This window comes from Pogona vitticeps, chromosome 4, assembly GCF_051106095.1.
Source record: "Pogona vitticeps strain Pit_001003342236 chromosome 4, PviZW2.1, whole genome shotgun sequence".
Taxonomy (NCBI): Eukaryota; Metazoa; Chordata; class Lepidosauria; order Squamata; family Agamidae; genus Pogona; species Pogona vitticeps.
In genome coordinates this window covers 8828610-8850538 of record NC_135786.1, presented here as the reverse complement: position 1 = coordinate 8850538, position 21929 = coordinate 8828610, and the positions used below count along the sequence as shown (strand labels likewise).

General features: G+C 43.7%; 1 long non-coding RNA gene across 2 annotated transcripts; it reads left to right on the top strand.

Moving 5' to 3' along the window:
• Positions 1–621: 621 nt before the first annotated feature.
• On the top strand, positions 622–20851 carry LOC144588709 (uncharacterized). 2 transcript variants are annotated; one of them, XR_013544386.1, is made up of 2 exons: positions 622–812; positions 20652–20851. It is a non-coding gene; the product is annotated as an uncharacterized LOC144588709 (long non-coding RNA). The 2 variants fall into 2 exon arrangements; XR_013544387.1 differs by lacking the exon at positions 622–812 and adding an exon at positions 19521–19839.
• The last annotated feature ends 1078 nt before the right edge of the window (positions 20852–21929 follow it).

Here is a 21929-nt window from a genome sequence, read left to right as displayed (position 1 = left end):
GGTGGTGTCATGTTTTCTGTTTTCCAAGGCTGGTTAGACCTTGAGTTGTTACTCGGCTTAAGCTTTGGATCCTCCTTGCTTGGATTACTCTCTGGTAGGACTCTGAATGTTTCTTGACTGTGGTTTTCTACTGAGATAACTTGCCGAAATATTTATATATAAATATAAATATATATATAAATATTTCGGCACGTTATCTCAGGAAGAGGCCTTCACATTAATATATTAATGTGAAGGCCTCTTCCTGAGATAACTTGCCGAAGGAATTAGATAAGCGTGCGAGAAAGATGGATAGAAGAAAGCTTCCTGCATTCCTTCTGCTAACCTCGCTTCCATTGTGATGCTCCATTCAAAGTGAAAGAGAAGGCAAGCCAGTGGAAACGGCTGTTCTCTGAAAAGCCAACAGAAACTCCAGTAGCAAGGAATGTCGTGTGCAGCACTTCCCCTTGTTTTTTCTTCTTCTTCTTCTTTCCCTCCCAGTTATCTGCACGGCTGGCAGCGCAGACATGCCAGGCTCCATGCCAGAAATACTTTCCAGCTCTCAACTGCTGCTCTGTTTTTTCTTTTTTCTCCTTGCCAGCTGGCACATCGATGCCCCAGCAGCTTTTGGCAGCTGGGGAGGAGGTTTCATCGGTATGTGGAGGTCGGGGAGGCTTGTTGGCAGGTGGCGGAGCAGCTGGATCGGGTCCCGTGCTCTCGACATGACAGAGATGCCCACCCAAATGGAGGCTTGGCGCTCTCCTGCCTGCCTGTTTTCAGCTCGGCTTGAATGCCCTGCTGTGAATGGGGGGCTGTCCCATGAACCGTCCAAGGTCAGTGGATCCCACCTCTCAGTCTGTTCTAGAAGCTTCAAAAAATGACACATGGGGAAACGGAGGGGATTGTATCAGTGCGATACAGATTTGATGAGGCTTTCCTCCTGGTAATTCCACTATAGACTGTTAGAACTGCAGGAATGTCCAGCTTCTTAAAATGAACATGGCCAGTATTTGCTAGGTCTGGGAAGAGCTTCAAGATGCAACTTTGAAAGATTATAACTCTGTTTATAACCCAGATTATAACCCAGCCCACCTAGTCATTCTGATAACCCCCCAAAACACTTCACCAAGCTTTTCCAGAAGCCAAACCAGAGAATATTCATAGATCTTTCTACCAAGAGTGGGTAACCTAGAAAGCTGAGTTAGAGACAGGGAAAGGAGGACTGAAAATTGGTGTAAGAAACACCGATAAAGTATGTGGATAACTTAATATTACTAGCAAGAAGTAGCAAAACCCCGAAATAATTTCTAAGGAAGATTCCACTTCTGACCTACAGTGCCCCTGAAAACCAGACCTCTAGTAGGGTCTATAATTAATAGCCATGTTTGGGTCTTGCAAACAAAAGGGTATGGCTTCTTTAATGAGTCAATCCACCCCATGTTAGGTCTTCCTCTTTTCCTGCCCTTCATTCATAGTATTTTTGCCTTTTCCAGTGAATCTTGTCCTTTTGCGTTGAGGATAATAAAATCTTGAGTATCCCTTGGCCTGTACGGGATGTATCCATCTGTCAACCCGGTTGGGTTAAGCAGGCAAAAAAGCAACTTGGTAGAGTTACTCATTTTGGAGTGCAATTCCAAAACTCTAGTGATGGTGCTAGAAGGCAACCTTGCTCTCCATCTTTTTTTCTTCTTGAGCTGCAGCTGAAGCTAGGGAGAGGTGTCTACCCATCCTCCTGCTCTTTTCCGAGTTTCCTCCCTTGTTTCTTCAGGACAAGACTTCTGAAAACAGGGAAGAATAACTAACACTTCTTAATTTTTTAGGCTTTCTTCCCCAGCTGTGTATTTTCTGCTCTTTTTTTCTTTTTGCCACTGTAGAGCCAAAGTGTGAAGTGACACTTTCAGTGTTTATCCCAGTTTCATTGGGAGATCTTGTCTCAAAGAGAGAGAAAGGGAGGGAGTGGAACCCAGCGCTTTGTGGCTGAGGTGTTACGTTGCAAAGTGGAAATAAAATGACCTTTAGCAAAGAAAGTGTTGCTTTTTTTATAGTGCAGAAAGTTTAAAACTCTCACTGACTACTTTCCCTTCATGTAAATATGCTATTTATGATCCTCCTTGTCATCCTTTAAACTGAAAAGATTTTCTTGCAAAATGGCAGTGGGCTTACATAATGGTTCCAACATAGAGACTCTAGATTTATCCAGGAACACAATGGGTCAAGCCTTTGACTGTGTGGACCACAGCAAACTATAGCAAATCCTTAAAGAAATGGGAGTGCCTGACCACCTTATCTATCTCCTGAGAAATCTATACGTGGGACAGGAAGCAAGAGTCAGAACTGGATATGGAACAACTGATTGGTTCAAAATTGGGAAACGAGTACGACAAGGCTGTATATTGTCCCCCTGCTTATTTAATTTACATGCAGAATTCATCATGCGAAAGGCAGGACTGGAGGAATATCAAGCAGGAATTAAGATTGCCAGTAGAAATATCAATAACCTCAGATATGCAGACGATGCCACTCTGATGGAAGAAAGTGGGGAGGAATTAAAGAACCTCATAATGAGGGTGAAAGAGGAGAGTGCAAAAAATGGTCTGAAGCACAACATCAAAAAAACTAAGATCATGGTCCCATCACCTCCTGGGAAATAGAAGGGGAAGATATGGAGGCAGTGACAGATTTTACTTTATTGGGCTCCATGATCATTGCAGATGGAGACAGCAGTCACGAAATTAAAAGACATCTGCTTCTGGGGAGGAAATGGATGACAAACCTAGACAGCATCTTAAAAAGGGGAGACATCACCTTGACAACAAAGGTGTGAATAGTCAAAGCTATGGTTTTCCCTGTAGTGATGTATGGAAGTGAGAGCTGGACCATAAAGAAGGCTGACCACCAAAGAATTGATGCTTTTGAACTGTGGTGCTGGAGGAGACTCTTGAGAGTCCCCTGGACTGCAAGGAGAACAAACCTATCCATTTTGAAAGAAATCAACCTTGAGTGCTCCCTGGAAGGACAGGTCCTGAAGCTGAGGCTCCAATACTTTAGCCATCTCATGAGAAGAGAAGACTCCCTGGAAAAGACCCTGATGTTGGGAAAGTGTGAAGGCAAGAGGAAAAGGGGACGACAGAGGACGAGATGGTTGGACAGTGTCATCGAAGTGACCAACATGAATTTGACCCAATTCCAGGAGGTGGTGGAAGACAGGAGGGCCTACTGTGCTCTGATCCATGGGGTCATGAAGAGTCGGACATGACTTAACGATTAAAAAAAACAATCGGTCAAATGATATCTTAATGGAATTTGTTATTTTCTGCTACTATATTTTTCCTTCTGGTGCACAATTCATTCAAAGCACAATCGGACTTATAACTGGGATTTGTGTTAACCTCCTCATGATGGATCTCTCTCTCTCTCTCTCTCTCTCTCTCTCTCTCTCTCTCTGTGTGTGTGTGTGTGTGTGTGTGTGTGTGTGTGTGTGTGTGTGTGTCTAGAGTGAGGCAATAGAGAGTGTGGCAAAATAAAGAGATGTCTTTTACTATGTCTTAGAATTCTGCTCCCAATGATAGTTTAATTGTACTGCGCAATTTGCTCTAATGATCTGGGTATTTTGGAGAAGCTAAGGAGCTATGGTTAGTTCTGTGCCAAGAAACCCCAAGTTTTCACTTCCATTCTAGAAGACAGTGAAGTTCTAAATATTATAAAAATAGAGTACAAACTTTGAATGGCAGGACCTGTGTGGAATAGTTCACGGAAGCAAATCACAAATCAGACAGATGACTCCGTCTGCATTGGGTTCTACATCTTCTAAACTTTTGCAATATCCAGCTTAATTCCAACCAGTTTCCACACCAGCTTGCACACTTTTCAGTTACAAGCAAAGCTTGGAAAAAATTAGCTTTTGGACTACAACTTCCAGAATGCTCCAGCTGGCATGGTCAGGAGATCTAGAGACTTATTGAGCCTGATCCGGAGACTTCAGTGGGTCCAGAATAAGGCAACCAGACCAGTGGTGGGTGTAAGTAAATTTGACCTTATCACTCTGGTTAAGACTCACCTCCGCTGGTTGCCTCTTGAGTCCTGGACCTGGTTCAAAGTTATGACACTTACATACAAAGCTGTCCATTGTTTGGGTCCATGTTACTTGTCAGAATGTCTTTCCTTAATATCATCTGCCTGACTCACAAGATCATGTAGTGTTAGACTACAATTTCCATCATCCCCACCAACTATGGCATCGGGCAAGGGTGATGTAAGTACAATCCCCTAGGAAGTTGTTTGTGTGGCAACACAACTTCCCCTTATATTTTTAATCAAGGCAGGGGATGGAATATATGAAACAAATGTGTATTAAGACTGAAAATATTTTGTTTATGCTTGTGTTCATTCTGCGTAAAGAGACTATTCAGACCTGTAGAAACCACAATGCTTTTCAAATGCACGACTCAAAAACAGCCAAGCTCCCAAGACTCATCAGAGGAGTTATCGTGGCCTTTGGCTGCTCTTCTTTCCCAACATGAGTAATTAAAGGACCAACCACAGCTCTGAGGCCGTGTTCATTTTGCGGTTCCTGACGTCTTCCAACTTGCTATTCCCTTTCCCAGAGATGGCATATTAGATCAAGCCATTAAGCAACTTTCAAGAGTGCTCCTGAGACTATCCATCAATAATAATGAATACCTACTTCCTACAGGATTAAATCTCCTTCGTCAAGAATATCAATGCATTGTATTCCCCCGTCCATTGTCTGGAGCAAGCCTGTTGCCTATTAGGTTCAGGAATGCGTAGGTGAGTGTGTGCATCTCTCACAGCAAAATGCACTTAGAAATGCTGCATTCTTGGTGTTCTGTCTCGTCTGTGTCAGTCGTATTATTTGTCCTGCATTTAACATGGGAGAGAGAGAGAGAGAGAGAGATGAAATCCTTGACTTCATTTTGGGACCTCCTATCAACTCTCCCACTTGAAGCAAAGAGACATCAACTTTTAGGAGTGTTTTGGTAGCTGGTGCTTATGCTGAGTACATCCAGGGACAGCCTCCTATTAGATTAAATGAGGTGGTATCCTCGGGTGGCAGATGCAGAGGGACAGCAACAAGGTGTTGAAGGAGAGCTCTCCTTTCCTGTTGGCCTGCTCTTTGCCCCTAGCTTGCTGGCTTCATATAAGGCGGAGTGTTCTCCATCAGCATCAATGCTGAAGGAAGCTTCATCTGCCGTTGTGGTTGGCTTCTGTATTGGGATGGAAGGAGGTGCCATCTTGTTGTTGTTTTTACCCCTAAGGCAACAGTGTCTTGTGCTCGCATGTAGCAGACATAGGTATGAGGTTTCACTTTCAACATCCTCAATTATTAGCTTTGTGTTCACACCCATACTTTGAAAAGTTTGTGGTGGTACGCCCAGTGTTATCATGTCTTGTGGTCCATCATGGAATTCACCCAGACTCACTGGGGCTATGCTTTTCTAGATATAAGTAGGATTGCTCTGCTTTGGTTCATTTCCAGACATGCAGCCCCTAAACCAAAGCAGAGCTTGTTGCTTTAAATTTCCCATCATTTTTTAGTTTCTCAATATCATTGAGCTTAGCCACTAAATGATATTTGATAATTAAAATCTTCATCTGCTCCTCCGTGGAAGGCCAGAAGGGAAAAGTAATTTTTTAAAGCTCTAAATACAAAAGTGCTCTGTACCTTTTAGGGGAAAAAAAATTAAAAACTGAAACTTTCCTCCCAGAAGGAGGAGGAACCAGGAAGAGGCAAGAAAGGAGGTTGTTGTTGTTGTTGTTGTTGTTGTTGTTGTTGTTGTTGTTGTTGTTGTTGTTGTTGTTGTTGTTGTTGTTGTTGTTGCTTTTGTTGTTTTCTCAAGAGAGGTGGGCCAAATAGGGTTGCTTGAGCATGTGGGTGTGAGGATCACACCAAATGGCATACCGGACCGGTACATAGACTTAAGTGATTCTATTTGGCCTACTCCAGCTTGCTTGGTTTGGACCATCTAGACAAAACAAGTGATTGAATATGGGTCTATGAGATTCTTGCATTCTGGAGAATTTTATCTGAGCTACATTTTTTAGCAAACATAATTTACAGTTCCTGGACCACTATAAGCATCTGAACAACTACCTGTTTGATTCTGGACTTCTGTATATTTGGCAGGGCAGTTCTTGAACTGGCTGCATACAACATTGCATAGAAAATGCATATATGTGTTGCATGTAATAATAATCATGTGCTGTCAAGTCAATTCTGACAGATCACAACACTTTCCAGGGTTTTCCAGGTAGAGGGTACTCAAAAGAGGTTTATCATTCTTTTCTTTTGGGGACTATGCAGCTTGCTCAAGGCCACATAGGCTGGCTCTTCCCCCTGGAGGTGAAATGGAGAAATCAAACTCCCAACCTCTGGCTCCACAGCCAGAGACCTAAACCACTGAGCTATTCAGCCAGTTCATGTTCCGTACAGAAGAAATGCCTATATGAAGAAAAGAAAATAGGCATGTTATGAAAAGATGCATTAAAATGTACATAAAAATGCATATGCTATGGGAAATTGCATATAAAACCAGGTATAAATCTCCATACTTTAAAAAATATATATTAATAGATGGCAGTTTTAAATCTAGCACCAACAAACTAATGACTGAATACATGCAAAACTGTCATGGACCCTGATCTAGACTGATTCGTGTGTCTTTCTTTCATGGGATTCTCCTCCTTTTTAAAAAGTATATTCAGCAGTGGTATACCGTATTTTTCCATGTATAAGACTATACTTTTGTCTAAAATGTTTAGACTAAAAATTGAGGGTCATCTTATACATGGAAGTAAGCGAAGGAGAGAAAAAAAAGTGGAGGGGAAAGCAGGGATCAAAGTGATCCTGCAGGGCTTTGATCTCTTTCCCCCTACACTTGCTAAGCCCTACTTAGATTTCTTAATTTTGGGTTAGAAAAGTGGGGGATGTCTTATACATGGGGGCATCTTATACACGGAAAAATATGGTAAATCTAATCTTCTTTCATTCTCTTAGTGGTAAACAAGAAATTGGGATAATTTTTCCCCAGTGAGAATTTTTATTTATTGTTCTCAGAAACTATTTTTTCACATTTTGGAGAAAGTACTGTATATTATCAAAAAATCGATATGCTTTGCCTCTTCTATGAAATCCATCCCTCCATCCCTCCATCCCTCCATCCCTCCATCCCTCCATCCCTCCATCCCTCCCTCCCTCCCTCCATCCATCCATCCATCCATCCATCCATCCATCCATCCATCCATCCATCCATCCATCCATCCATCCATCCATCCATCCATCCATCCATCCATCCATCCAAAGCCTCCTGAGAAGGAATAAGACAGTGAGGAGAAAAAGCTGGTGGCCTTGTGCTCTTTGACCAGTGCCTCAAAGGGACAGCAACACTCATATTTTCCCCAAATCTATCTATCTATCTATCTATCTATCTATCTATCTATCTATCTATCTATCTATCTATCTATCTATCTATCTATCTATCTATCTATCTATCTATCTATCTATCTATCTATCTATCTATCTATCTATCTATCTATCTATCTATCTATCTATCTATCTATCTATCTATCTATCTATCTATCCCACATATAAAGAAGGACCCAAGGTGGCTTGCACCATTAAAAGACTATATTTAATGGTAAAAGCAGTAAGTGTACAAATACAGAGAGAGAGAGAGAGGATCAAATAAATACCACACCGAAGGACAATAAACAAAAGCAAAAGCAAAAAAGCATTCAAAACAATAAGGCATGCCTATCCATTTAAAAACCTCACTCAGGGAGCCAGTCATTAAGGGAAAGCTTGCCTGAAAAGAAAGATCCTCACCTGTTTGCGGAAGGACAGCAAAGATGGGGCCAGGCTGGCTTCCTGTGGGAGGGAGTTCCAAAGTCCAAGTGCAGCCACAGAGAAGGCCTTCTCCTGTGTGCCCACCTGTCAGGTGGCCTGTGAGGATGGGTGGGGCCAAGTGAAAGGCCTCTCGTGATGGTCTTAACTGTCAGGCAGGCTCATGAAGGGAGAGGTGGCCCATGAGACTGCTTGGAACCAAGCCATTTAGGGCTTTACGGGTTAGAACCAGCACTTTGAATTCTGCCCGGAAACCAAGGTAGTGGAGCTTCTGTAACAGGGGTTTTTGTTTGTTTGTTTGTTTGTTTATTTAAACCCCACCTATCTGGTTGGTATGACCACTCTTATGTGATTCCCATGACTAGGCCCCCATTAGCAATCTTGCAGCTGCATTTTGAACCCACTGGAGTTTCCAAACACTTTCCAGTGGCAACCCTACATAGATCGTGTTACAGTAATGCAGTTCGGATGTAACTAAGGTATGTCTCACCGTGGCCCATTGTATTAGCACTGGATGGGTTGCTTGCATCCTTTTTTAATCAGTAAAGGTGAGTTTCACCATTTGTTGTATGTGTGTGGTCCAGACTATCTGCACGTCCTTATATGAGGTTTCCAATACATCTAGAACATCAGGGGAGGCCTGTATCCCAGTCCAGCTGCCTTTGAAGGGGCATCTAGTTAGACAGAAGTGCTGGTCTTTTCAGTGGCTGCTCCTCGGCTCAAGAAGTCCTTTCCAGGTTGGCCTTTTTCCTGCCATCATTCTGCTGACAAGCAAAGGCTTTTCTGTGTATTTGCAAAGGCTGGGATCTAATGGTTGTTGTGGGTTTTTCGGGCTCTTTGGCCGTGTTCTGAAGGCTTTTCTCCTCTTTTGGTGGCAGGACATTGCGGAGGAAGGAGGATGGCTGGGAGGGTCCCGTAGGTTTCGTTTTCACCGTGTGTGCCTGCGTCGGGAGCTTAGGCCTCATTGAGGCTGTGCATCAGCCTGCCTGTTTGACGCTGGCCTAGATGAACCCAGAATCTGACTTGGTAGAAGGAAGCAGCTTTTGTTGGCCTGAAATGCTTTTAAAAAAAAATATGAAAATCTGTTTTCCAGGATGCACAGTATTCTGTAAGATGGTTATCACAGGGAGTGGAGCTCAGATCATCTCCTGGGGGCTGACACGTCCCAGGGTGTTCAGAAGCCCTCTTTGTGCTGTGTTGCTTTAATTCTCCATGCTGTCTCTTGATGTGTATTTGGTTATCTAGTCTCTCCCTCTCTCTCTCTCTCTCTCTCTCTCTTTGCTGGAATGCCTCTCTGTGTTAAAATGCTTTTATGCAGCTTCTGAAGACACTGCAGTACTGCTTTTGTTAACATGATATAACTCCACTGGAATGAACACACACACACAGAGAGAGAGAGAGAGAGAGAGAGCATGCATGCGCAACCCACATCCCCATCAGGAATTATCAGAGAGTCTCGCCCGAAGCTGTGAAAAGCTAAATCCACCCATCCACATTCAAAAGAGCAAAACTGTCAACAGGAAGATTTTATATTTAAAAACTATCAGCAGCGCTTCGTCCAAATGCTGTACTGATGTCCTTGCAACTGGAAGGATAAGAAGAAGTAAGTTGGGGGAGGAAGCTTAAGTGGGTAGAGAGGAACCGAGCCAATTCCTGGACCCGGAATAAAAGGGACCAGGTTTTTTTTGTTCGCTTGCTTGCTTGCTTGGCTGAGAAAAAAGCAATAACCAAAGAAATGAATTCTTCAGAGATTAGAAATTATTCTGGACATTTCACAAGCATAGCATCTAATATATGATGTACAACACAGAAGGCAAGATATAGACATGGGCCCTGTGGGCTTTGCATGCTGTCGAAGAGAAACAACAGGCCTTTCAGATAGGAAGAGCTGTTTATGCTGTAAGATATCAAGGAAATATATATATTTGGTAAGGAGTGTCTTTATGTAGGTGTACACAGGATGTTCTACATGTTATGTCAGATAAACCGGATTTATTAAAGATGTCTGTGCGTCTCCGTCTCTCTCTCTCTACCTATCTGTCCGTCTGTCTGTCTATAGCTGCATTCATCACTGAAACTCAGATATAAACATTTTAGCCTCCCAAGATGGAGAAAAAATATATTTATTTGTTTCTTGATTACCTTGTTTTAACGCCACATTTTTACTACAAATGATAGCAATCAACAAGTAATAGCAGACAGTAACTTACAAGATGAAAACCAAACTGTTTACTGGAAAACATAAAAAAGAAAGAAAACCTAAAACTAGAGAAATAAAATTAAATAGCAATTAAAGCCTGCTTTAGGTATCTGGCTTGGTAGGACAGCATATGCTTGACATGCAGAATATGCAGGGTGCAAGTTGTAGAGGCACAGAGATGTGTGATTTTCAACCATAGTTCCCAGAATTCCTCAGGAGAAAAGCTGCACACTTCTAGTTTAGTGCTGCCGAAAATTCCTGTCAATGTTGACACTCTTATGCTAGATAGACCAATGCATGAGTCAATGTACAATGGTTTCCAATGCTGTGCATGATCTCAATAGCCTGTCTCAATTATAACGTCTTTGCCTGCCAGCAATAAGACACAACATTACAGGGTAAGATAGGCTGGCCTTCTCAGCAGCTCTTTAAAATAAATTCCACAATACGTACCCAAAGCCCATTTGATGCCATTACATTTCTATTATTGAAAATTTAAATAATAGCTAGAATCCCACTAGAAATTTATACTAACATAAATATGTGCATGTGAATCACAGGAGCAATTTGCTACAAATGAAGAGGCTACCACTCACATTCCTAGCTGTGTGCCAAGTCATGTGGTTGGTCCATGACCAGGAATGTAAGCGGCAACTTGTTAATGAGCTGCAAGGCACCATCTCGATTTACACAGTTATACTGATGCTGGCATAACTCTCCAACAAGACACTGGCCAATCAATCAATCAATCAATCAATCAATCAATCAATCAATCAATCAAGAAAGAAAGAAAGAAAGAAAGAAAGAAAGAAGGAAGGAAGGAAGGAAGGAAGGAAGGAAGGAAGGAAAGAAGGAAGGAAGGAAGGAAGGAAGGAAGAAAGAAAGAAAGAAAGAAAGAAAGAAAGAAAGAAAGAAAGAAAGAAAGAAAGAAAGAAAAAGAAAGAAAGAAAGAAAGAAAGAAAGAAAGAATTTCAAAACCATTTTCTTTGTCCCCTCTTCCTTCCAGGGGGAAGCATTCATTTAAAACAACAAAAAATCTAAAAGGCACAGTGCACCAACACTGCCTGACAAGTTCTTTTTTTTTTAAGGAAACATTTTTAGTTCTTTTTCCTCACTCTCCCCTTAATAAAGGAGAAAGAAGATGCTTTACTGGTTGTTGTGGGTTTTTTGGGATCTTTGGCCGTGTTTTGAAGTTTGTTCTTCCTAACGTTTTGCCAGTCTCTGTGGCCGGCATCTTCAGAGGACAGCACTCTGAAGATGCCGGCCACAGAGACTGGCGAAATGTTAGGAAGAACAACCTTCAGAACATGGCCAGAGAGCCCGAAAAACCCACAACAACCATTAGATCACGGCCGTGAAAGCCTTCGCGAATACAAGATGCTTTACATTTCCCAATACAGTATTGTTCAGTGGCTTAGGCCAGTAGTCCCCAACCTTGGGCCTCCAGATGTTCTTAGACTACAACTCCCAGAAACCTTAACCACTACCTCTGATGGCCAGAATTTCTGGGAGTTGAAGTCCAAGTACATTTGGAGGCCCAAGGTTGGGGACCACTGGCTTAGGGAAAGAGCTTAAGCCATCCACTTTGGCTTGATCCCAGTGATAGCACATGCTGGAAACAGCTGAAAAAGGAATAATATCACACACACACACACACACACAAAGTAGTCCCTCAGAGGAATCACAAAAAAAGTGCAGGTAGGAATGAATCGGGAGTGGGCACAGATATCACATGGACACCAGGAAAAGAAGCAAACTAGCTTGTCCCCAGAGATGACCAAACAGCAGGACAAATCCTGTCTAGTTGTATGTCAAAGCTCATATTCTGTTGCAGAAATGCAGAGCAGAAGGAGGAATCACATAAGCATCCTGTCTGCGCCCGCTAGTTCCCTGTCACATGCTTATTTTCACCCAGGTTGTGAGATTGGTCACACAACTCATTGTGCAACAGGGAGCCTGCCAGAGCCTGCTCCATGATTGAGGAACAGGACACTATCTTAAATTCCCATTCTTTACTTGTCTCATGCCCTTCCTGCAACTAAACTTTTTATTGGTCTCATCATGTTAGATGCAATGAGTTGGCTTTCACCTGCCTTGACCCTTTCTTCAGTTTTGCAGACAGATAGTCCTTTGGATCTGTTCCTGTTTGAGGCTGGGGAGAATATATGTGGATGCTGGACATAGCAATTGGATGAGTGTGACCTGGGAAGAGCAGAACGGAAGATCTACCCTATCATCCCAAACCAAGAGATGATATTCTCCAACTCCTTCTGCCCTTCTTATCTGTCCCTTCTCTTTTCCTTCCTTTTGGGGGTGTAGCTAAGCACTTTTAAGCTTTCATTGTACGAAACAAGTGAAGCATCAAGTTTAATATTATTAAGGATGCAATTACTGCTTTCTCAAGTCTCACCTGTCATTTTAGCTCACCGGTTTATATATCGATACTGGCCCTTCGTGTAAAGGCAACTTTCTCGGTCTGCTATTTCATACTGAATGTCTTTCCTTTGGCATTTCCTGTTCTGCACCTGTCTGTGTAATGCACTGGTTTGGAATGTCATGTCAGGACTAGATAGGTCTGTGTTCAAATCCCTCTCGCCCATGAAAGTCACAAGGTGATCTTGGGCTGGCCCTGATGTGGAGTTGAGGAAGGGTGGAAATAAAATGCAGGTTCTTGAACTGGAAGCCAAGCCTGATGGGACCTGTTTGTATGGGAAACCTCTGGGAAAAGTAGGGCTAGAGAGCCCAATTCTCATGAGAAGACTCCCTGGAAAAGACTCTGATGTTGGGAAAGTGTGAAGGCAAGGGGAAAGGGGGACGACAGAGAATGAGATGGTTGGACAGTGCCACTGAAGCTACCAACGTGAATTTGACCCAACTCCGGGAGGCAGTGGAAGACAGGAGGGCCTGGTGTGCTCTGGTCTATGGGGTCACGAAGAGTTGGACACAACTTAATGACTAAATGACAACAACAACAAGCTTCTCATTGATGGCAACCTTTACTAATTAAGTCCTCATCATATGGCCTTAGAAGAAAGCTCAGTGATGTTCTCTATGTAGAGCCATGGACTGCCCTGCTTCCACCCCAAGTATCCGAAGTAGATAATGAAGGTGAGGACCGGACACATGTGATTGGAGAGAACATTTGATTAGAGCCCTTTTGATGTTCCCCAAGCCAACAATCAGACCAGTTATCATGTTTGCTGGAGGATCTTTCTTCCATGTGACAGGCTGGGTGCTTCTTTTTGGTGGTTTTGAAAATGAAATTATTCCAACATATACCCATGAGTCTGCATTTCTGTCTTCCATGTGGCTTAGCTGTGTGGTGCTGTCCATGTGGCAACTTAAGCACATAGGCCTTGATTATGATCAAATCTGATGAGACAGAAACAGCACAAAGCCAGGATGATGAAGCAATTGGAGATTGTTGACTCACAGAGGTCTTAATAAATCCAGCATCCTTTCATACTTAATTATCTTGTCAACTTCCTAGGATCTGAGCTGCTGGTGATCCTGACAGCGTTGGGTGAGGGAGGAAGCTCTTTGGTATAACTGTATCATTGAAAGTCTTTGTGTATGTCTTTGAGGGCTTGTTCGCACTCAGATTCCACGAACAGATTCCACTACACAGTACCACGTCCCCTTATTGTTCCTAAGTTATTAACCCACCACCCCTGATCCTTCCTCCCCACTCTGAAAAACAAGGAGTAAAATGAATGAGTGGTGGTTTGAGATCAATCACTTCTTGGGTTTTCTGTTGGCCTTTATAGATCCTTGAACGATGAGAAAGCTCTCCATGGTATGCAGATACAAGCATACCATGGAGTTGATTTTGTTTTCAAAAACTGAAAGGGGGAGGTTTGATTTTCATTTTAAAAACACCAAAGATGATGGTGACTGTATTCGAATGAAACATATGTAGAGAAGAGATTAAAGCACTTGTCTATCCATGTTCACTTCTCATTCTTCTGGCAGGGAAAACCATCGAATGAGACCAGGGAATATGGTGTTGGCTTTGCAGTCAGAAATACTCTCCTGAGATGCATTGTTCCACCTACTGTGGGGAGTGAAAGAATCCTGTCTCTGCAGCTCCACTCATCAGCAGGACCAGTAACCCTCATTAGTGCATATGCACCAACACTGTCATCCACTCCAGAAGTGAAAGACAAATTCTATGACGATCTGGCAGCTGCTATCAAAAAAGTCCCTGAAAGAGAGGCACTGTTCATTCTTGGAGACTTTAACGCTAGAGTTGGTGCTGATCATAATTCTTGGCCCACTTGTCTAGGCCGTTTTGGCATTGGAAAGATGAATGAAAATGGCCAGCGCTTGCTGGAGCTTTGCTGCCATTATGGTCTTTGCGTCAGCAACACATTCTTTAACACGAAGCTGCAACATAGAGTTTCCTGGAGACATCCAAGATCCAAGCATTGGCATCAGCTCGATCTAATCCTCACTAGACGTTCCAGCCTTCCTTGTATTACGATCACACGCAGTTACCAGAGTGCTGATTGTGATACTGATCACTCCTTGGTGTGTAGTAGAGTAAAACTGCGAACAAAGAGAGTATATCACACGAAAAAGGAAGGAAGACCACGTATTGACATCAGCAAGACTCGCGATCAAAGAAAAGTGAAAGATTTTGCCCAAGCACTTGAGGAAGCCCTTCCAGGTCCGGCTGCTGCAAATGCACCTGAACGATGGGAACACTTCAAGAACACTGTCTATAACACCGCCTTGTCCACCTTTGGCAAGAAGACCCAAAAGGTGGCTGACTGGTTCGAAGCCCATTCAGAGGAGTTAATGCCAGCCATTGAGGTTAAGAGAAGAGCACTAGCAGCATACAAAGCCTGTCCTAGCGAGTACAACTTGCAAGCTCTTCGAGCTGCTCGCAGCCAAGTCCAACAGGCTGCCAGGAGATGCTCCAATGACTATTGGCTCCAGCTCTGCTCTCATATACAGTTAGCAGCGGACACAGGTAACATCAAAGGAATGTATGACGGTATCAAGCAGGCCTTAGGTCCAATACAGAAGAAATCTGCTCCCTTGAAGTCTGCTACAGGTGTGCTCATCCAGGACCGAGCACAGCAGATGGAACGCTGGGTACAGCACTACTCTGAGCTATATTCCAGAGAGAATGTAGTAACCGAAGAAGCATTAAATAACATTGAGTGCCTACCTGTCTTGGAAGAGCTGGACAGCGAACCAACCCTAGCAGAAATAAAAGCGGCCTTGGACTCCCTCGCCTCCGGCAAGGCACCTGGAAAGGATAACATCCCTGCTGAAGTGCTGAAATGCTGTAAGGAGATCATCACCACCGAACTGTACGAAATCTTTTGTCTCTGCTGGAGGGAAGGTGGAGTACCACAGGACATGAAGGATGCAAACATTGTCACATTGTACAAGAACAAAGGAGACAGGGGTGACTGCAATAACTACCGTGGCATCTCTCTTCTTAGCGTTGTAGGGAAGCTGCTTGCCCGTGTTGTTCTGAAGAGGCTCCAGGTGCTTGCAGACAGAGTCTATCCAGAATCACAGTGCGGATTTCGAGCTAATAGATCCACCACTGACATGGTATTCTCCCTCCGACAGCTGCAGGAGAAATGCAGGGAACAACAACAGCCACTCTTAGTGGCCTTCATAGACCTTACAAAAGCATTTGATCTGGTTAGCAGGGATGGCCTTTTTAAAATACTTCCCAAGATTGGATGTCCACCTCGTCTCCTTAACATCATCAGATCTTTCCATGAGGGAATGAAAGGCACTGTAGTTTTTGACGGCTCAACATCAGACCCCTTTGACATCCGAAGCGGAGTGAAACAGGGCTGTGTCCTCGCACCAACACTTTTTGGGATCTTTTTTGCTGTCATGCTGAAGCATGCCTTTGGAACTGCAACCGAGGGTGTCTATCTCCGGACTAGATCAGACGGAAAGCTCTTTAATCTCTCTAGATTGAGAGCGAAGACCAAAGTCCAACTGAAATCCATGCGGGACTTCCTCTTCGCAGATGATGCAGCCATCGTTGCCCACTCTGCTGAAGACCTCCAACAACTCATGAATCGTTTCAGCAAGGCCTGCCAAGACTTTGGACTAACAATCAGCCTGAAGAAAACACAAGTCATGGGCCAGGGCGTGGACTCACCTCCTTCCATTACCATCTCTACACAAGAATTGGAGGTTGTTCATGACTTTGTGTACCTTGGCTCAACCATCTCTGACACCCTCTCTCTGGATGTCGAGCTGGATAAACGCATTGGCAAAGCAGCCACCATGTTCTCTAGACTCACAAAGAGAGTATGGCTCAATAAGAAGCTGACGACACATACAAAGATCCAAGTCTATAGAGCCTGTGTCCTAAGCACACTCCTGTACTGCAGCGAGTCCTGGACCCTTTGTGCACGGCAGGAGAGGAAGCTGAACACGTTCCATATGCGTTGCCTCCGACGGATTTTTGGCATCACCTGGCAGGACAAAGTCCCAAACAGAGTAGTCCTAGAACGAGCTGGAATTTTCAGCATGAATACATTACTGAAACAGCGACGTCTACGTTGGCTTGGGCACGTCGTGAGAATGGCTGATGGTCGGATTCCAAAGGACCTCCTGTATGGAGAATTAGTGCAGGGAACTCGCCCCAGAGGGAGACCACAGCTGCGATACAAGGACGTCTGCAAGCGAGATCTGAAGGCCTTAGGAATAGACCTCAACAGATGGGAAACCCTGACATCTGACCGTTCAGCCTGGAGGCAGGCACTGCATCATGGCCTCTCCCAATTTGAACCGACCCTTGCCCAGCAGGCCGAGGCAAAGAGGAAATCACAAAAGCAGCAAAACCAGGGAGCTGGACAGGGGACAGATTGGATTTGTCTTCAGTGTGGAAGGGATTGTCACTCTCGAATTGGCCTCCTCAGCCACACTAGACGCTGTTCCAAGTCCTCCATACAGAGCACGCTACCATAGTCTTTCGAGACTGAAGGATGCCTAACTAATCCATGTTCACTAAAAATAGAAATGTTAGCAGCTTTGGAAACGCAGCAGAATCAGAGGGCAAGGTCCCGGGCATTAGCCAATCTGTACTACTCCACCTGGCTTTTCAAATGCTTTTCTCCATCCAAGTTAAGAAGCAGCTGCCTTATGTTTGAAGATGGAGTGATTGTTGTCAAACCCCACCCAGTTCTCTATAGATGTTCAGCTTGCCCTACCCTAGATCTTGCACAGCGATGAGGGGAACAGGATAATATATAATATAAAGATGACCCTCCTTTGTAGAAGGAGAGAGACTTAATTAAAAGGTTTCTGTTGAACTGCTACCATTGATTTTTGAGAATTTCAAAGGTGGGACATTCAGAATCTCTTTTTATGGGAGACACAACTTAGAGTGTGTGTGTGTGAATCCTGCAGGTACTGTTGCACTTTGCTCATCCTATTTCTTGCACACATACACCTGTAAGGCAAGATGACCCCCATTCTTTCTTCCACCCAAACAGCCTGATGAGGTTCAGAATGCCTTAAAATAGGTTAATTTGATGCCAAGTGACAGGAATAAATTGCAACCACTTTTGTGTGTAAAGTTTGACCCTTTCTCTCCCCACTACAGCAGCAAAATTGCCAATCACCTGGACACATAACCACCATTGATCAGTTACATAAAGGAAAAAAATCTTGGTTTCCTTTAAAACAATATTGACCTTCCACTCCAATTTGTTCCATTTGGGTAAAATTACAGGACAAACCCTCTATCTCCCGGCTGAATGCTGCTAGGTGACCTCACTTTTTTTTGCTTAGACTTCTTCTTTTCTGCCTGAAATGAGAGCCATTTGCCATGAATCATGATTTTGAAAGCTGGCAGATAAGAAGCAAGCGTTTCCTTTACCAGGTGGTGTGGCTTTTCCCAGAGCCCTCCTCTGCACAGGTGTGAAAGGAAAAGCTAGATAGATCCTTTTCCTGGGGGGGGGGTGTCATCCCAAAGTAGTCAGACAATTATACACGGGTCCTAATTGTTCATTCCTCCTTGGCATCAGTAGTTTAAGATTTTGGAAGGGAGAAAATCCTTTGCTGTAATGTGCCATCAAGCGGCTTCTGACTTATGGCAACACTATAGATGAGTGCTCTCCAAACTGCCCTGTCCTCAGCAGCCCTGTGCAGCTCTTGTCCACTCAAGCCTTTGGCTTCCTTTAGAGAGTCAGTCCATCTCATATTTTGTCTTCCTCTTTCCCTGCTGCTCTCAACTTTTCCAAGCTTTATTGTCTTCTCCAGAGAATCTTGCCTGCTGATGATATGCCCAAATAAGGACAGTCTCGGTTTCAATACCATTGCCTTCACAGATAGTTCAAACTTGATTTAATCTAGGTCCTACTTGTTCATCTTTCTGGCAGTCCGGGGTATCTGCAAAGCTCTCCCCCAGCACCACAATAAACTACATCTCCCAGAATCCCCCAGGCGCACAGCATGCAAGATCAGTTAACCATTGTCCCAAACCAGTTTTCCTATTGTCAAATTAGGCCCCGGTTGTCAAAGCTTGCTGAATGCCCCAGTTTGCCTGGGCATAGGGTAATGGCTGGTTGAGCTCGCAGCTTTGTACAAGACCCAGGGCATGTGCCACTGGTTAAATAGTTCAGTGCCAGCATGGAACTGCTGATGCAGTCCTTTAGTAAGCATAATATTTCCCCCAGAAATATAAAGCCTTTTAAAAAATTCAAGACCTAGATACGTGAACCATTGAGGTGGAAGAACTCTAGCTGGTTCTAAGAGCGTGATTATGCACAATGATTGAGATATATAGTGATCTGTGGGTTTTTAAAAACTTTCCAGAGAGCGTTCTGAAAACTGAATAAGGGCAAAAGCCAAATGGACTGGCCTGTCTGTGTAAAGGGCTTTGAATGTGCAATTCTTCAGCATAGTTCTTTGCATGCCTGGAATAACTGCACTTACTGACTTTGCCCAATGCAGATGGCCAGAAATATTATTCCATTGGGTTTTGAGAAGAGTCCACCTAAGTCTTCCTAACTCTGAGGGAAGGAATTTGATTTGATAATCAAAAGGAAACTGGACAATTCCAGCATCCGTAGGTCATTCGAGTTAAAACCGTTGCTATTGGTTTTGTTCTTTCTTACTGAGAGTAACTGTCCAAAGTATTAGGTTTTCCTCTCTAAGATTCTTTCTTGGTGAACATGCCTTGGTTCTTCTATGCAAACTCTTAAGCATTTTTTTGATACAGTGCCATATTATAGGTCTATCCAGAAGCCTTTTCTTTCCTTCTTTAATGGAGGGCCCTGTGAACTGACAGCTATTTTGCCTATGTGCCTTCCCAACACTGGCCATTTCATTTGCCCGACACTGATTGTTGGATCTCCCTCTTCTCCTTAGAGTGCAGAAGGATCCTTGGCTAGTTGATCACTGCTAGTCCAGGATACTGAATTACTTGGTGCAAAAAGGCATGACTGCCGTCTTCCGTCCCATGTATGATGATCGGACTGGCAATTGTCACTTCCTTCAACATTAGAGTGGGGAAAGGGCCCTCTGTGGCCTCTGAAGGCAATACATCAGTTGAGGGGGGTTGAAGAAAGGCTATCCAACTCTGGTTTCCTGGAATGTAGCCCCGGAGTTCAGAAGGAACAGCTGGGGACGTAGACCATGCTTGACCAGGACAGAAGTCCCTGTGGTGGTGAGGGCATTGCCCTTGTTGGGCTGAAGCACTTGCCACTTGAAATGGTTGTCTCACTTTGCTCTGCAAAAAAAATTGTTCCACTTGTCATTCTGAGCACTACTTACGAGTAAGCCCCTCCTTACAAGGACTTGCATCCAGGTAAGTAAAAGCAAAAAGCAAAGCACGCTACTTATATACCACGCCATAGCTGTTAAAGCACTCTCTGGGTGGTTTGCAATTTAATTATGCAGGCTAACACATTGCTCCCAGTGTGTAGTCTGCATAATGACCCAATGAGCTGGGGACTCATTTTACTGACCTCAGAAGGATGGAAGGCTGAGTGAACCTTGATTGAACCCCATGTTGTCAGCACAGTTTTGGCTGCACTGCTAGGGTTTTCAGGTTATGTGAGTTGTTCAAGGAGTAATTTAGCCTTACAGTTACACACACACACACACACACACACACACACACACACACACACACACACACACACACACACACACACACACACACACACACACACACACACACACAGAGGGGGGGGAGGGAGGGAGGGAGGGATGGAGGGAGAGTTCCCATGTCCAAGCAGGGATTTCAACTCAGGTACAACACTTTATCCAGTATACCACACTAGCTCTCATAGAGAATGTAGAGACAGGAATAAATCTTAGAACTTCAGGGCTGGACCTTATGGATCATCAAGGCCAGTCCTTGTCAAGGAGGAACAGTGGGGAATCGAACTCCCAGCTTCTGGCTCCACAGCCAGATACAGAAACAGAAAACCCACTAAGTTATCCATCAGTTCATGAATGACAAAAATTGAGAAAATTCCTCTCTCTTGTCAGTTTCTCTGAATTGATCCCATTAAGTGCTTCAGTGAGGAATTTGACAGCTGGGTGATATTTCTTGGCTGTTACTCAGAAGAAAACAAAGGTCTTTTCTGTTTTCTCTTTCTCCGTTTCATGCAGAAATCCCTTTCCTATGAAAAGCAAAGCGTGTATGAAAAACAAGAATGGAAGGACTGACTATAAGAAAAACGCAAGCAACCCAATTCATGACGTTCGACTCTCAAGTGTTCCTAATACTAAAGACTGGCCTTCTCAGTTATACACAACTTAATGTGTGCAAATTTCTTGGGTTTGTGCAAAAATAAAAAATAATTACCTCACTGTTGTAAGGATAATTTGAGAGTAACAGTGCGAAGTGGACCTGTCCTTATGCAATCCAGAATTAACCAAAAGCAAAGGAATAAATTTCATGGACATCCTCTGAGGTTTTTGTTCAGTCATAGTTTCCCTCAGATTAACCCTCATATTTACATTTTCCCCACCTATATCAAGAAACGGCAACACTGGAAGGTCCATGGTCACTTTTTTGCCCTAGCACCAACCTTCCACAAACAGGGAGGATTTTTTTAAAAGTGTGGTTATCAGAATAGCACATCCTGTTTCCATTTATTTCTAATTTTGAGGGGAGGGTAGAATTTGGGGAGGCAGGCGGGGGCGGCTCTGACTCACCCACTTTATAGCAAAACGGCTGCTCCAGAAACCTTCCAGAAGCAGAAAAGGACATAATTTTCAGCCGATGATGGTTTTTGCACAGAAAAAAAATTATTTTGGCTCTAGGGGGGAGGCTGGTGTCCCATAAGGCCTCCAAAGTGATCGATATATTTCATGCAAGATGTGAGCCTGCCCCATGGACAAGCATTTTTCCCTCTCCACAGAAAATGTACTTTTTCATAACATCTAACTGATCTCTTACTTTTGGGGGCTTCCTCGTCTAACCATATGATTGAATCGCGATGACATCTTGTGGAGTTGATTAAATTATCTGCCACACATGGGAGAAGCCCAGAGTTCCTGACATTTCTGTTTGGCTCCGAGACGCTGACATTCAAAACCAGTTCCAGTCTGGAAACAGCACGAATGCTTCTTTATAAGGAGTGAGGGGAGGAGAGGATAAAACCCTTTGTGGATTGAAGAGGCGGTTTGTTGTTTGTTGTTATTTGCCATCAAATCACCACCGACTTATGGTGATCCCATGAATGAATGATCTCCAAACTGCTTCCATCTTTCCCCAGCCTTATTGTCTTCTCCAGAGAATCCTGCCTTCTCATGAGGTGCCCAAAGTAGGACAGCCTCGGCTTCAACATTTTTATCTCCAGAGATAGTTCAGGCTTGATTTGATCTAGGACACACTTGTTTGTCTATCTGGCACTCAAGGGAATCCACAAAGCTCTCTTCCAG